The sequence below is a fragment of the Artibeus jamaicensis genome, unplaced genomic scaffold (assembly GCF_021234435.1).
Source record: "Artibeus jamaicensis isolate MK-2021 breed Jamaican fruit bat unplaced genomic scaffold, CSHL_Jam_final contig_559, whole genome shotgun sequence".
NCBI lineage: Eukaryota > Metazoa > Chordata > Mammalia > Chiroptera > Phyllostomidae > Artibeus > Artibeus jamaicensis.
Genome location: NW_026521887.1, coordinates 317,756 through 334,486, shown reverse-complemented (window position 1 = coordinate 334,486; position 16,731 = coordinate 317,756). Strand labels below are relative to the sequence as shown.

General features: G+C 37.8%; 1 long non-coding RNA gene across 6 annotated transcripts in view; it reads right to left on the bottom strand.

Moving 5' to 3' along the window:
• LOC119042703 (uncharacterized) overlaps positions 1-16,731 on the bottom strand; it is a 221,064-nt gene that overhangs the window by 181,907 nt on the left and 22,426 nt on the right. For all 6 annotated transcript variants that reach the window (XR_008392498.1, XR_008392497.1, XR_008392500.1 and 3 more), the window contains exon 2: positions 2,521-2,645. This is a non-coding gene — a long non-coding RNA (uncharacterized LOC119042703). The remainder of the gene's footprint in view (positions 1-2,520; positions 2,646-16,731) is intronic.

The following is a 16,731-nucleotide window of genomic DNA, read 5'->3' as shown; positions in this document are numbered from 1 at the left end:
ATGGGTAAATGATAATGAAAAAAACAATTAAAATGTAAAGAAAAAATTCTAGCAATTATTATTATTTTAAATTAACCTCTATATCATTCATTAATTCTACTCTTTCTGCAGAAAGTTGGTCTTCAGTCATTTTCTTACTGGTTGGTATTGGTCAAATGCCTTGTAGTTTTTAATTCTGTGGACACATTTCACTGGGTACACAGTCAGTTTGGTGGTCCCCAAAGAATTCTCATCACTTTTACATTTAAAGTTCCATCAACTGTCTTATTTTTGTGCTATAGCCTGGGGTGAAATCAGAGGCAGAACGAGGGCCCCAAGTTAATTATCTTTCTTTTCTTCTAAGGGGTCCTCTGTTGCTTCATTTTCATATTTAAAATATTGATAGGAATTACAAGATGAAAGACAGAAGGTAAAATTCTAGCACAATGAATCTACAAGATAATAAAGAATGAAATAGTGCAGAGCTCCAAATATTGAAAAATATTTTCCCCTTAAATATCATAATTTCCTCCCTAGACAAATCTTCAATATTTGTCCTCAGTTACCTTGAATATCTGAGCAAAGGTATCAGGAAGAGGGTGGCTGAGGAAAGACTGGAAAGAAAGACAGTCTCATCTTAGGAGAAAATGGCTCCAGTCATTATATGGAAATAGGATGGCTTAGAAATAAGAAAATATCACCATTGCCCTGGCCAGGTTGCTCAACTGGTTGAAGCATCATCCCATACACCAAAAGGTTGTGAGTTCAATCCCCAGTCAGGGCACATACCAAGTTGCAGTTTTGATCCCCAGTCGGGGAACCTACAGGAGACAACCATTCAATGTTTCTCACATAAATGTTTTGTTTCTCTCTCTCTAGAATCCATAAATAATTCTCCTCAGGTGAAATTTTAAAAAAGATAAGTGACTATCCACATTTGTTGCTTACAAATGTGGTTATCTGCTTGTTGTTTCTTTCACCTCATAATGCTTCACATAAAAAATAACCACACATGCAAAGTGGAGTCAAACAATATATGGGAATGTTTTTCTCATGTACTTATAAGGCAATAGCACTTAACAGTTTGAGCTGGATATTCTCAGTCATGCCATTTGCTTCTATATAATTGTAAATGCTACCTTCTTTCACTTCCAAAAAAAAGTGTCCTGGTTTACACAATAAATTACATCATCACACTATCTACTTTACAAGCTGTAAAGAAAACACAAGTGGAAATGCAGCATTTAAAGATGGTGAAGTGATGTTTTTGTCTCAAGTTGCTGTTGCAGCAAATTGCCCCAGACTTAGTAGCTTAAAACAACAAAAATTCATTAGCTTACACTTGTAAAAGTTGGAAATCTGAAATGGGTCTCACTGGGCTACAATCAAGCTGTCTGAAAGGCTGGTTCCTCCTGGAAAAATTATCCCCTTGCCTCTTCCAGTCTCTAGAGACCATTGTGTTCCTGGTCTCATGGCTCCTCCCTTCTTCTTCAAAGGATTACTTGGGTGTTGTGCACATTGTGTCACTGGGACACTGAATTTCCTCTCTCTCTCTCTCTCTCTCTCTTGCTCATAAGGACCCTGTGATTATATTGGCTCCACCCAGATAATCCAAGATTGTCTCTTAAAATCCTGGACTGCTCATACAAATGGCAAAAGTCTCTTTTGCCATGTAAGGTCACACTGCATGGCTTCTAGGAATGAGGACATGGGCTTTTTTAGGGGAAGCAGAGGACTTTATTGTGTCTATCACAAGTGAGTGCAGAGTCAGGAAGCTGTAATAACAACTAGGTCTGCTGGGAAGCAGTGGTGGCTTTCTTCTCCTTGGAGATGTCAGCAAAGCCTGACAAGCAGGGACTGCTCAGATAACCCAGTCCCCTGGGAGGTGCGTGTCTTTTCAAAGTCCTAAAGAAATAGCACCACCACAACAACAAAGCAGCAAACAAAACCTTACACAAAGAATTAATGGGAGGGTAAGCATGGATGGGGGCTTGAAGATGAACGTTAGTCATCCAGAACAGGCACCATGAATCACCAGCACCCACACGGAGAACATGATTAAGCTAAAGCACTAAATACGGCACTAGAAAGGTTGCATATTGAATATTCAGGGGGTTATTATACTCCAGAAAGAACTGAATAAGTGATAGTGAAAAATGACACCTGAAACCTACATAGTTTTATTAACCAATGTCACCCCAATAAAGTCAATTATTTTTTTTTTAAATCATTGTTCTACACTGCCCCAGTTGAGCTGAAAATTCCTTTGCTTTTTCCACTTTTGTTGTGTTTCAGCCTGCATCTGGGCTTGCAGGGTGAAGCACCTTGACCTTGTCCTCTTAGAATCCTGGAGTCCTGACTGGCAGAATGGGAAATTCAGAAAGCCCATGGGCTGTTAGGTTGGGGATGTCAGATTTCTTAGAGAGCTGGAGCCATAAGGATGTAAGGGATGGTGCATGCTGGAGAATGCTCAGTCTTCAGAAGCTTGTCTGTCATTCCAGAAGGCAGAATCAGTAGAATGTGCAATGACTAGCCACTCACCAGTGCTCCTTTGGCTCCTTTTTCTGGAAAGGTGGAGTCAGTCAACTGAGTCTCTATTTCTTGTCAAAATAGCCTCAGGCAATCTGTCCCAAGGGTACGTCTTTAGCACTGTTCTCCTTCCTGCTCTAGAAGGAACCAGAAATTTTTTTCTTCAATTTTTCCTAGTAATTAATTTTATATATTTTTGTAAATTATCTTTTTTTGAGAAGGGAAGTATATGTGAATAAAGTTGATTAAACAGAATGAAAAGGAGTATTAATGGTCACTTCAAGAATCTAGCTAAGATTCTCATGAGAGAATAAAATGATAGGATAAAGACATCAAAAGCCCTGGCTGACGTAGCTCAGTGGATTGAGCGTGGGCCTGTGAACCAGAGTATGGCAGTTCAATCCCCAGTCAGGGCACATGCCTGGGTTGCAGGCCAGTTCCCAGCAGGGAATGCATGAGAGGCAACCATACATTGATATTTCTCTCCCACTCTTTCTCCTTCCCTTTCCCTCTCTCGAAAAATAAATAAATAAATAAATAAGACATCAAAAAATAAAAGAGGGGCAAAATGAATTTAAAACTAGATTCTGGAGTGAAATACTTGGCAAATAAGTCATGGTAAATGACAGTGTGTATTGATATATATTGGACACTATTCCAAGAATTTTTTACATATCTCATTTGATGCTAATATACTGTAAATAGGGTTAACTATTTCCACTTATATGAAATGAAATGGAAGCACAGAGATGTGTAACTTTTCCAAGGGCATTCTTGGTAATAAGTGACCAATTTTATAACATGTATTAACATTTAAATATCCTCCATCTTTGCAAGACTTAAAAAGCTGATGGCATTTAGAAATAGAAACTTTCTGGAAATGTCAAAGCAGTGATAATGTCTTTTATTCTTCTCACAAACAGGAATATTTTGAAGAAACCTGAAACATTTGCATATTGACTTCTTGTGATTCTGTATAGATTAAGTTTCTGTAAGCATTTTTAAACATTGTAAGAAAATTAGGGTCATATCTAGATTTGTCTGTTTCTCTTTAATTTAGACAAACATTTCATAAAAATCATAGTCAAAAGGTTTTTCTTGTATCCATTGGCAGGTGTATTAGTTTCCCAGGGCTACTGTACTTAACAACCACAAACAGGATGGTTTAAAACAATTAATTTTATTGTCTCACAATTCTAGAGGCCAGAAGTCCCAAATCAGGATGGCATTAGGGCTATGCTTTGAGATCCTGACTAGAATCATTCTTTGCCTCTTCCTGCTTCTGGTGGTGACTATCAATTTTCAGCATTCCTTAGATTACAGCTGTACCCCTCCAATTTCCTTCACCTTCACATGACCTTCTTCTCCCTGTGGGTCTGTCTTTACATAGTGTTTGCTCTTCCTGTAGGGACACCAGTCATTGTATTAGGGCCCACTCTAATGACCTCATCTCAACTTAATTACATTGGCAAAAAACTTTCAAATAAGGTCACATCCACAGGTACTGGGGCTTAGAATTTCAACACATCTTTTTGGGGGATATACTTCAATCCATAACAGAAAGCTACAAAGTCTTTAAAGTGCAATGATACATGTATTTATTTATATAACATATTTTTGCATGCCTATTACATACAGGTTTAGGCTAGATATTGGGAATTTAGCTGGGAATAAAATCTGTTCCTGTTTCATTGTGGTTTAATCCTAGTGGGAGAGATGAACACATAACTACACACGTAGGATTATCTTATTATAACTGATGGAGCACTTATTTTCATTCAGTCCAGAGGGAGACAGGTCAAGGAAGGTCTCCCCAAGTTGGAGATAGCTCTGCTGTTTTGAAAGGGAATGCAGTTCACAACAATTAAAGGGTATAGGAGATAGTGAAATCATCCCAAACAGGAGAAAATAAAGTTTGCTGGGTCCCTGAGGCAGGAGGATTGTCAAGCTTGTGGCTATGACTGCATGCCCAGAGAAGGAGCTAAGATACTCAACCCTATTAGCATCATGTAGACCCATAGCTGTCCCTCAGAGTCACCTGGACACTCAGCAGAGTACATAGGCCCAAGATTATCTTGGTTCATCAAACTCATCCTTGAGTTAATAATATGAAGCCTTTCTTGTTCACTTCATTAATTTTAAGGTGATCGTGAATTCATGGAAGAGCTTTAAGCAGAGGCATGAAGAGACAGCTTTCTGGATCCCTTTAGAGTCATCTCTCTTGGGTGCAGAGTGTTGACCCACATCTCCATAGGGGAGAGGGGACCATTATGTGTCTTTTTTCTGAGGCCTCTGTAAATGCACTCTCATCTCCTCTCTCCAGGCCAGACATTCTTAAATGATATAAAAACAACATTTGATAACATTAGTATAATTTTCTACCTTACTTGAAAAACGACTAGAGTAGATCCCTTGCTCTTCATCTATAATGGCAATAGGACAGGACATGAAAGCCAGTCAACATATTACACCTCTACAGACACCTATGAAAACTGAGATCAGAGTCATATAGCTACTAGTGCCATATATAAAGTCTCCAAGTATCTTGGCTTTTCCTAGTATCTTTTTCCTCCTACCACCATATTGCACACCAGGTTTATGACCCAGTGAAAGGAAACACATCTGCCTTAATTTAATTGCTCAACCTGACTGTTTAGTATCAGTTCCACCCTCTTTATAGAACGAAAGCTAACATAGTACCTTGACCCATCCTGAGCTCTGCTCTCTGTCAAGAAGTTAGGAGTCATCTTTTCAGAGCTGTGTGTGTGTGTGTGAATGTGCCCAGATGGAACACCATGAGCCAGACAGTAAGTGACAAATCAATCCCACCCATGCTGTGCCTACTCTTTCACCTTTTGCTACTGAGTCACTGTCATGCTCCCCCTTACCACAGTGTCATCTCTGTTTTCCCAGTGTGGATGATCTCAACTTGATTCAAGCACACTTTTCAAAAAATATTTTATTTATTTATCTTTAGAGGGGAAGAGAAGGAGAGAGGGAGAGAAATATCAATGTATGGTTGCTTCTCGTGCATCGCCTGCTGAGAACTGGCCCACAACCCAGGCATGTGCTCTGACTGGGAATCACTTTTTTATAATATAAAACTGACTGAGCACCTATTACCATTCAATCCAGAGGAAGAGAATTAAAAGAAATCCTTCCCCCAGTTGGAGACAGTTCAGCTGCCTTGAAAGGCGGACACAGTTCACAACAGTTGGGGATATAGGAGAAGGTAAAATCATCCCAGGTGGGAGGGAATAGAGTTTGTTGGGACCCTCAGGCAGGAAGGACCAATATAAACTTTCTGACATAAATTTCCCATCCTGTATCCATGTGATATTGAGCTTGTTGCATTGGCTACCAGTTAGTTGAATACATCTACAGTGACCAAAGTTTCCCCAAAAGGACCCTTAGGGAGAAATATAGTGCTCCTCAAATAAACTTGCATTGCTCTCCACTTGAGTCCCTAAAACATTTCTAAATCCTATAGTAAAAATGAGCATAAAGAAGCCTTTTGACTTCATTGTACTTTTTAAAAGTATTTTTACTCATCTCTTCCTAAAATGATATTTTCCATGTGAAAATCAATTGATGTGACACAGAAACAACCCAAGCTCTGGTGGCCACAATTCAAGACAATCAGAACAGCAAACTGATTGCAAGGAAACTAGCCCTTCTTCACCTGCGGTACTAAAGGAAAGAAGCCACTGATCCTGATATTTGAAACATCTGTGACATTTTATTTCCATGTTTTCTTTGCATTTTTCAAATCTGTGTTTTCTTTTTTAATGTGTACCTTGAATTATGCCTTGACCAAATTATACTTATTTCTATTAATTTTCTTTTTCTTCCTTCTTTCTTCATCCCTTCCTGCCATCCTGCCTTCCTCTTTGCATTTTCCCAAGGATGTATTTTCCATTTAATTTTAAACGTAGTGACATATGGTTGGAGTTTACTTTTTTTGTATATGTAAAGTCTGAGAGTTTTTATTTGTAATAAGGTACTTTAAACTACTGCCATTGATTTTTATAAAGTAGGATCAACACACAGGGTTGAGCACAAGTAGGTATATAGTTATTCATATGGAAAATAATATAACAATAATAAAAGAATAAACTGTTTTACCTCCTCACAACTGTAAACATACTTTTGCCCCACCCTGTATAAATTATCTTGTTTTCTGTTTACTTTGTTATATATTTTTTCTTCTTTTACATTACTGAAATTCTTCATGTTAACCATTGTTCTCCCCATCCATGCACATCCCAGGCATGGTGGAATTCTTTCACTTCCACAATTGCAATGTACTCTTTCTAACTTTCTGCGTGACATGCTCTTCTCCTACATCTATCATTAGTGTCTCCACTGAGTAAATCCTTACTCATCTTTAAGGCTCAACTTAAATGATTTTGCCCTGGGTGACCTTCCTTAGCTCTGTCTGCTCCCTGGCATCCTGTGCTACCTGATCTGATATCATTGCCCACTGTGTCAAGTTTCTTTGAGACAGCATAAACTCCAGAAAATTAGGTATAATCTCATAACCAAAATTTTAGCATGACCCCTGGGACAAAGAGGATTCAGTAGACATTTATGGATTAGTTGAATGAATAGTTAATTAACTACAGACCTCAAGTACCCAACAGATTATGGAAGATTGTAAGAGTGGCAGCCTCTGCTGTCACAACTTTATCTTTGTTTTCCTGAGGCTATCTTTTGTACCTGTAATTTGCCCAGGGTCAGTCTCCATCCCCATCTTGAAGTAGTTCCTGTGGAATGCAATCCTGCAAAGCAGCACAACTTCAGCAGCAGATCATCTTAGCAGCTGTGGGTCAGGCAATGACCTATGTTGGGCTCTCCAAGTCCTGAGTGTTTTGGCTCTGAGTTTGGCAGTCAGGGCTCACCTTTGTGCCTGCCCCCCACCCTACTTTTCTTCTACCAGGTGAAGAGGAATAAGCAATAAGCCCCTATACTCACTTCCCTGAGATATTGGGAAATCTTTAGCTTTACCTCTCTCCTTGAATCAAGTCACACCATCAGGGTGATCACATTGCTCCAATTTTCATGGAACTACATCAATGGACATTTTTAAAGAACTATCTTCCTAACACCTACTTTTAAGCTATTTAATGTATAAGTCCCCATAATTTCATATATACCATTTTTGATAATGCAAGAATAAATTGTGCTTGAATATAAGTATCAGAAGATGTGCTCCACCTGCTTGACTGTTTATTTGTTGTCTGTTTAATTACATCACACTATATTCACCTTTGACTTAGCTGCTAGGAGACACAGAGCAAAATGTGCTCCCCACTTCCCACCTCTTTGGGTTATATGGTATGGATTTTTATGTCTTAGCCTTACCTGTTTTTTCCCTTTGCCCTGATCAACTTAGAATTATTTTTTTCATTTTCGTGTTTTAAGTATTTTTGTAAATATATTTTTTAAAATAGATAAATATTTTTGGTTTGTTTTTAAATATATTTTATTGATTAGGCTATTACAGTTGTCCACTTTTATCTCCCCTTTATTCCCCTTCACCCTGTACCCTCCCCCCACCATCATTCCCCCATCTTACTTCATGTCCATGGGTCATAAATATAAGTTCTTTAGCTTCTCCATTTCCCATACTATCCTTAAACACTTCCTGTCTATTTTGTATCTACAATTCATACTTCTTATTTTCTGCACTTTTCCCTTCAATCTCTTCCCTTCCCCTCCCCACTGATGACCCTCCATGTGATCTCCATGTCTGTGATTCTGTTCCTGTTCTAGTTGTTTGCTTAGTTCATTTTTGTTTTTAGGTTTGGTTGTTGGTAGTTGATAGTTGTCATTTTACTGTTTATATTTTTTATCTTCTTTTCCTTAAATAAGTCCCTTTAATATTTCAAATAATAAAGGCTTGGTGATAATGACCTCCTTTAACTTGCTTGACCTTATCTGGGAAGCACTTTATCTGCCCTTCCATTCTAAATGAAAGTTTTGCTCAATAGAGTAAACTTGGATGTAGGTCCTTGCCTTTCATGACATTCAATATAGAATTCTTTCCAGCCCTTTCTCACCTGTAAGGTTTCTTTAGAGAAATCAGCTGATAGTCTTAAGGGAACTCCTTTGTAGGTAACTGTCTTCTTTTCTCTTGCTGCTTTTAAGATTCTCTCCTTACCTTTCATCTTGGGTTCCCATAATTATGATGTGCCTTGGTGTGTGCTTCCTTGGGTCCAAAATTTGGGGGACTCTCTGAGCTTCCTGAATTTTCTGGAAATCTATTTCCTTTACCAGATTGTAAAAGTTCTCCTTCATTATGTTTTCAAATAAGTTTTCCATTTCTTGCTCTTTCTCTTATTCCTCTGGCACCTCTATGATTCAGATGTTTCAACATTTAAAGTTGTCCCAGAGGTTCCTAAGCCCCTCCTCATTTTTCTGAATTCTTGTTTCTTCATTCTATTCTGGCTGCTGAATGTTTATTTCTTCCTTCTGCTCCAAATCATTGATCTGAGTCCCTCTTTCCTTCCCTTCACTATTGATCCTTGTACATTTTTCTTTATATTACTTTTCACAGTCTTTGCTTTTTTCTATATTTTGTGACTATACTCAACAAATTCTGTGAGCATCCTGATTACCAGTGTTTGAACCCTGAATCTGATAATTTAGCTATCTCTTTTGTCACTTGGCTATTTTTCTGGAGCTTTGATCTGTTCTTTTGTTTGGGTTGTAAGTTTTTGTCGGTGTGCCTGTTATGTAGTAAGGGGTGGAGCTTTAGGTATTTGCCAGGATGGGACAACCCACTTGGCTGTATGTGGCACTGTACATGGAGAAATTTGTACAAGAGGGAACAATGCTTCTTTCTCAGTCAATGCTGTTGGCCTTCAGTCACTTCCTCTGTTACCCGCAAACAAATTGTGCCTTCCTGCTACTGATTCCCAGGTGGGTGGGTTTGTGTACATTCTAGGACTCTCTGGGTCTCTCCAATGAACTCTCCTGTAAGGCTTGGATTTTCTCCTACCATCTCAACCCCCACAGATTTTTCAGGCAAAGGTTTTCAGGCTTTATTTCCCAGCACTGGAACTCTTGATTGCACTGTCTCACTTCCCACTGTTCCTCCTTGTTTATCTGCATACAAATGTGAGACCATCAACTCTTCCAGTAGCTGCCTTGCCTGACCTAGTCCTCCAGCCACCACCTCGCTCCAAGTTGTCTCTGCCCCTCCTCCTGGTCTGGATGATGTGTCTTCTTTAGCTCCTTGGTTGTCAGACTTCCATACAGTTTAATTTTCTAGCAGTTCTAGCTATTTTTTATTTTTAGTTTGTTATTCTTCTTCTTTTTGGAGGAGGCAAAGTGTATCTACCTATGCTTCCAATCTTGGTCAGACATCTAAAACTAGATGAATTTTTGAAGCCTACTTGTCATGAATAGATTTCTCCCCATCATTATGATTAATGAGGAACTTATAAAATTTTCTTGAGACTCACAACATCTATTAACATTATTATTGTAATTTTTACTTAATGAAACCAAAGACTATCTTTTTCTTCCTTCCTTGCTTCCTTCCCTCCTTTCTTCTTCCTTTCATGTGTGATATAAACTTCTCTTTTCTAGTATCAGTTGTATGTATGTTTAAACCTCAGCTACCACCATTGCTGCTCTGCCAGATGGTCCCATATGCATAAGACCCAGAGGTGAAGAGAAAATTTAAGTTCTTGCTGCTACTTATATGTCATAAGTGGGGACTCTCTCAGGACAGGCACAGTGAAGTCTTTGTTTTATTATTTCTAACCAATTCCCCACTTTCAAGCTAGGTTCTCACCCCTCTTCTATAAAAATAACAAATAACCTTCTTAAAGACCACTAAGGCTCACAGAAAACTTTCTTTTCTTTTTTAACCAACATGGTGATGCCCTGAGGTTATTATCAAACTTACTTTTTCACATTAGGAAATTGAAACTAAAATGGGAAGATCATGGGTCTGAAATATTGCTTTATTTGCCCAAGGTCACAAAGTTGGCAGGGACAATTTGGTATCTTGATTGAGAATATTATCTCCAAAGGTGGCTAGAACTGGGCTTATAGCTTCTACATTTTCTCGATATAACATTCTGCCTAGCTTTTCATCTTCCATTTTCATAGTAGTAAACATAAATAATTATCAGTGACTCTGCAATAGGGATGTTGTAAAGTTAAATGAGATAATGAATGTAAAAGGCTCATAGATTTAAAATGCTAGATTTTAATCTAGGACTTCTGATTCCAGATCCAGTATCTCTTTTCATCAAACCATGTTCTTAGTCTAGAGATGGTCAAGAGAGATTTGTGAGCCAAGTGGAGAAGACCTGAATGTGAATGACAAGGTGTGGCACTAAGAACCCACTTCGGTAAGCCCTATTATGTGAGCAAAGGCTAGAGTAGCACTTTGCCAAAGAGGAAGCATCTTCCTTCACCTGGGGTGCCTCCTAAATGTTGGTTTTACAAAGGAAAGCTGAGCAATTAGTGCATGGAAAAACAGACACTGGGTTGGAAAATGTGTACGCATCAGAGTCTCACCATCTACATACCACACACCAGTCCAGCAAGGAAGGTCTGAAAAAGGTTTTAAAGTACTTTAAGCTTCCCTGACAGTTGTGGCTCAGTTGGTTTCGCATCATCCCACAATGGGAAAGGTTGCTATTTGATTCCTAGTCAGGCCTCATGCCTGGGTTGCAGGTTCAGACCTTGGTCCTATTAATTTTTCTCTTTTACATCGATATTTCTCTCCATCTCTTTCTCTCTCCCGTTCCTTCTCTTTAAAAATAAATTTAAAAAATTTTTAAAGATAATTAAAAAACACTCTATATCTTCATGGGAGAATAGACTAGAATATACCAGACCAACTTGATCAAGTCCATAATAACCCAGAAATAAGAATTACTGGCCTTGATAAACTATACCTGCAATGCCAGGTCAGCCTATTCTATAAATTGCCAGTGGATAACTGGAGTAAGATTTCTTAACAAATTCTTTTTTTTCCTCCCAACATCATCAGTATAACTATAACAAGTCCTAGAAGTGGCATTAACAAATTAAGTTGCATTTAAGTTGAGTGGAAAAGCTTTTATCCATCAGTAATGTCAGCCATGAGCCCAGAATAGGGCAAAATGTCAGGATATATACAATCCTTGATTTAGATGAAGTTTTCCCTCATCATCATACTTATTGAGTCATCCTTAGTAACTGGAGAGAGAAATGTGTTCTTCCTTTCCTCTGCTCCTTCCCACTAAATAACAGTACACAGTAAAATGGAAGTTAGGTATAACAAAACAGGATTATATTTTTGGATGGCATAATATTGCTGTATCTTTGCTAACAATTCAAGACCTGAGCTGTGCAAAATGATTCTCCCTGAGAATCAAACATTTGCTTCAGGAGGTTCTAAAGGTGAGGGAAAAATAATTTGTATTTGTTTAGAGCATAATGTCATCCATAATTAATAGGATAACTGTGGCTCAGAAGAGCTTGAAACTACTATATATATTTGAAGCTGGATTTCTAGTTCCTAAGATGAGAAATAAATATACCCCCAAGCTTTTATTTTATTTCTTCATGGAAAAGGTAATTTCCAGTGACTAAACTTTTGGTTTCTTTTCAGAATTTTTTTCACTGGTATTATTTGTTATCAAGTGGTAAGGGCAAAGCCAATTGATGAAATCTGCTTTAAATAGTCGTCCTAAAACTTGGGGGTGCTAACTTGCTTTACCATATTTCTTTTAGTACTTTTTCTCCACAATCTAATTTGAACCCTTGACACAGTTTTTTTTAAGTCAGTTAAAATGTTTTTGTTTCTATTTTGAAATATATTTAAAAAATAAAAGTTTCCATTTTAAGCGAGTGTCCAGAAAAGAAATTATAACCCAATGCAATATTACTGAAACTTACTCCTCAATAAATACACACATAAATACATGGCAATACAACAGGACAGAAAGACTCCCAAATTCCTCTTACATGATCATATCTCAGCAGAAGTTTTACTTAACTTATATACAGGGAACTATGCCAGGGAACATATGGGGTGCAATTTTTTTTACTTATTTCATTAGTCAGACTTGCAAAAAGTTCTCAGTTTTTTGGCCTACATTATATATAAGTTTTCATACTTTGACCTGATTCATACACAGGCACAGAAATTATTTCAAAACAGGAATGTTGTAGGAAATGACTTAAAAGTAATATAGGTACAAGTATTACCAATATTGATTCAGAAGAAGGTGAGTGATTCAGAGAGAGTCTATAGAGAAGGTTGATATTTGTCTTGTGGTTTAAAGAGTGGCAGAATTTTGACAAAAATACTTGAAAAAAGAAAAGGTAATTCAGGGAGGCAAATGGTTGGAAAAATTTACAAATAGGAGGTAGCCTAAGATAATTGAAAGAGTCATTTATCACCCTGAACCAAGTAAAAATTATATAGTCAGTTAGATGAGGCGATAAAGTAGTAATGGAATTTTAGACTAAGTTGCAGAGCCTCTTAAAAGTTAGCAAGGGAGGCTGAAATTTACCACTGACATTATAACTTTTGAGTGTGTTTGTTTTTTGAGCTGAAGAATATCATCATTAAAACTGTGTTTGATAGTAGTTCTTTGATAGAGGTGAGAACTCTGGACACCAACAAGAAGAAATAGTCAGTCAGTGAGGAAAAGTCAATGATGAAAAAAGTCCTCAGAAAATAGCAAGTGATATAATCAACTAACCATGTCAATGTTGGCCAACAGTTGTGCAAGGAGGGTTGGCTTCAGCCAGGGGATATTAGGAGCTGAAAGAGTGAGGAGAACCCAGGCTCAGGTGACAGCAGTGAAATGATCAAAGAGAGGATATAAATAACAGAGTGAAGGGAAAATTCAAAGGGCAATACGATGACTGGCAGAAATAACAAAGGGAAAGAATGAGTCAGCTTTGTCTTGCTCTCTCTTTGCTGAAAGATGAAGCAATGCCATCATATGGCTATGACATCAGATCTACAGTCCTCTGATCTGTTAGACCTTCCTCTAGCCCTTCTGACCAGAGAGAAAAATGGTGCCTGAGCTGCCCACTTGGTCTTTTATACCTTAGCTCAGACTTTTTGCTGATGATTATCTTTCCCATCCTTTGTTTTGTCCTTTTCAATATTCTTCTCAATCTAGTTTCCAGTATAAAAAAATGCAATAATAAAAATTATTCTACTGATCCATGCTGAGTATTTACCCAATCTTCACTTTGGGTAAACCCTTACTTTTTCTATGCTTCAGTTTCTTCATATTTGAAGTGGCAGATATTTCTAAGATATGTTATTCAATGATTATGTCTAACCACAAGTCTTCTTTAATTTGTCCAGTAGCCTGTTCTCTCTGTGTTCTTTAATTGCTCCTCTACATTATTTCAGTGATCACATCAAAATCCCCCAATGCAGAAATAATGCCTCAAACTTCCTTAAATGCTCAGGGCATTGAAAAACAACTTGTACAAATAATTTGATAACAATTTGTTGAATTAATACAAGAAACAAATGTTGAGGAAAAGCTTCATGTTTCTCTAACACTAGCAATATATAAATTCTAGTGTGGAAGAGAATTTTTTACTGACATTTTCATCTTCAATTGGAGGGTAAAAAATAGAAATTCAGTAGATGTTCCTATAGTGGGGGGGGGTAATATTTGGGGGGCTGTTAAATGGAGACAACCATACTTGAGCAACAATTAAATTTTTTTAATTAAATAAAAAAAGAAATTTTTGAGGGTTTCACCCTCAAGTTTCTTCTTGAATAAAAGCTTAAGAGCATTCTGAATGAATGTTCTGTTGATCACATCAGTCATTTTTCCATATTAACCTTTTTAATCACTAGGCAGTCTCATAATAAAAGGGGGCAGTGATTATTATAAAATGCAAATAAGCAAATGCAGAGCCGTGGAGAATGTTTTGCTGACAATCACACTTTTTGGTAGGTCAAACTGAAACCAAGCCTGCAATGCAGGTATGGCCAGCTGTGTTTCCCATAGACTTGCTGAATCATCACAACAAACCTGTGTTTATAGAGCTGTTTATCTGGGGGAACATCCAGAGGTCTCTTTCAATCTTATTTAAAACTGATGTCCTCTGGAAACTGTAGGAAACCAAGATCATTCACTATTTGCAAATTGGGAAAATGAGGTATAGAAGGACAAATTCATTCCTTCTAGAAATTAATAACTGAGTTGTATTGATTTCTAAATGTTTTGATTTCTAGAATGTGTGCCAGTCTTTAGAAAGCCTCCCTGTGTCTCCAATTTGGCTCATCACTCAAAATCCCTAAGACTAACAGTGCCTTCTTCCCACCCATGGGCTACTTGTACAGTCTCAGTTCTTAACTACTCAGTTTCTCTTCTAAACTTGATATTTCTGAACACCAGAAACTCCTTCCAAGACCTTAATTATCCACCACCATTGGAAATAGTTTTTCTCAACTATGTATTACAGTTACCCATTTTTCCATTTAATGTATGCAGAAATACTGTTTTGAATTTAAGTATCTACATTTTCTTTTTTTATTTCTTTCAGTGTTCATTCAAATGCTAATGACTGGTTTATTTTTCCTACTACATGCCAGACACTATACTAGGTTCTTGAAATAAGTATTACTGCCCTTATAGAGTTGACAGTCCATCCAAAGAAGACAAACAATAAACACTAAACATAACAGATAGTTAAATAATAGATCATGTTATAAAATACTAAGTAACCGAAAAAATATGTAGCAGAGTGAAATACTCCATCTCTCTGACTCCATCTTGTTTAAGACTGTGTTATTGCCATGGCCTTTAGGCTGCTGCTTTAGACATGCTATTCATGTGAGGAATTCTGCTTGAGATTTCAGTTTTGATGAAAACAGCCCCTCCCATTTTCCCTTTCCTTGATATAAAAGAAGTCTGAACTCTTTACTTTTTTAAAGAGGTTTTGAGAATTAGGACTCCCCATCTTCTTGGCTGGCACCTTCTCAATCCATAAATCCTTACTCCAAATTCTAACATTTTGAGTTTTGGCCTTTCAAAGAGTCAGGCACAGAGAATTTGAACTGGTAATGATTACAGAGCAGAATAAAAGGAACCAGAAGTAATGACAGCAAGATATAATTTTAAACAGGGTTATCTGGATAGAATTTATTGAGAAGATACAACTTCGGCAGAAAATTGAAAGATATTTAAGATAAGAGCATTCTAGGCAGAAGAGCCAGGCAGTGCACAGCCACTGAAGTAGGCAATTTCTGGTGTGTTTGCAGAACAGGGAGGAAGCCAGTGGAAGTGGAGCAGAGTGGAGCAGAAAGGAGAGTGTTAAAGATGAAGTCAGAATAGTAGTGTTTTGTGGCCATTATAAGGACTCTGGGTTTTATTCTGATTGAAATGGTGAGGCTCTGCCAATTTTGAGCACTTGAAAGGCTTAATCCATCTGATATTTTAAAGAGGTCAGTTTAGCTACTGGGTTGAGAATAAGAACAATGTAAACTAACGCAGACCAATTAGGCCACCACCAGGATTCAGATAATAGTTTTGGGGGGCTTAGAGTGGGAAGCAACATTGGAGGGGGGAGAAGTGGTTGGATATTTCTGAGGGAGGAAACAAATGTGTTTTCTGACAAGTGGTTTTGTGGCTCAAACTATAGAAAAATGTTGCTGCCACAATTTTAATATGGGGAAGTCTCCAGGGAATACCTCTCAGGGACAGACCAGAAGTCAGTGTTGGATGTGTTGACGCTGACGTGCTATCAGACAGGTAAGTGGAGATGCTGAGAAGTCAGGGGGTTGAACAAGGTTTGGGCTTGGGAAAGAGGTCTGAGTCATTGTTACACATGTAGGAGTCTTGAGTGTATTGATGGTATTTAAAGCCTTGAGGCTGGGTAAGAATTACCAGGAGAATGAGTGGTGACTTAGAAGAGAAGAAATTCAAGACATCTGTCCTTGAACACTCAAACACTTAGAAGTCTAGGAGAAGAGAAAAGTCCACCCAAGGAGACTGAGAAAGGAAAGCTAGTGGTATAGGATGAGAGATGAGAAGGTATGTGGTATCCTGGAATCATCAAAGCAAAGGGAAAAACCAAATATGTTAAATACTATTGGTGGTTCAAGCAACCTGAGTACTGAGAATTGGAAAGGTCACTGGGGGCCTAGACAAGAGCAGTTTTATATAGAATTGGACATGAAAGAATAATTTGTATGTGTTTGAGAGAGGGTGGGAGAAAAGAACTTGGTCT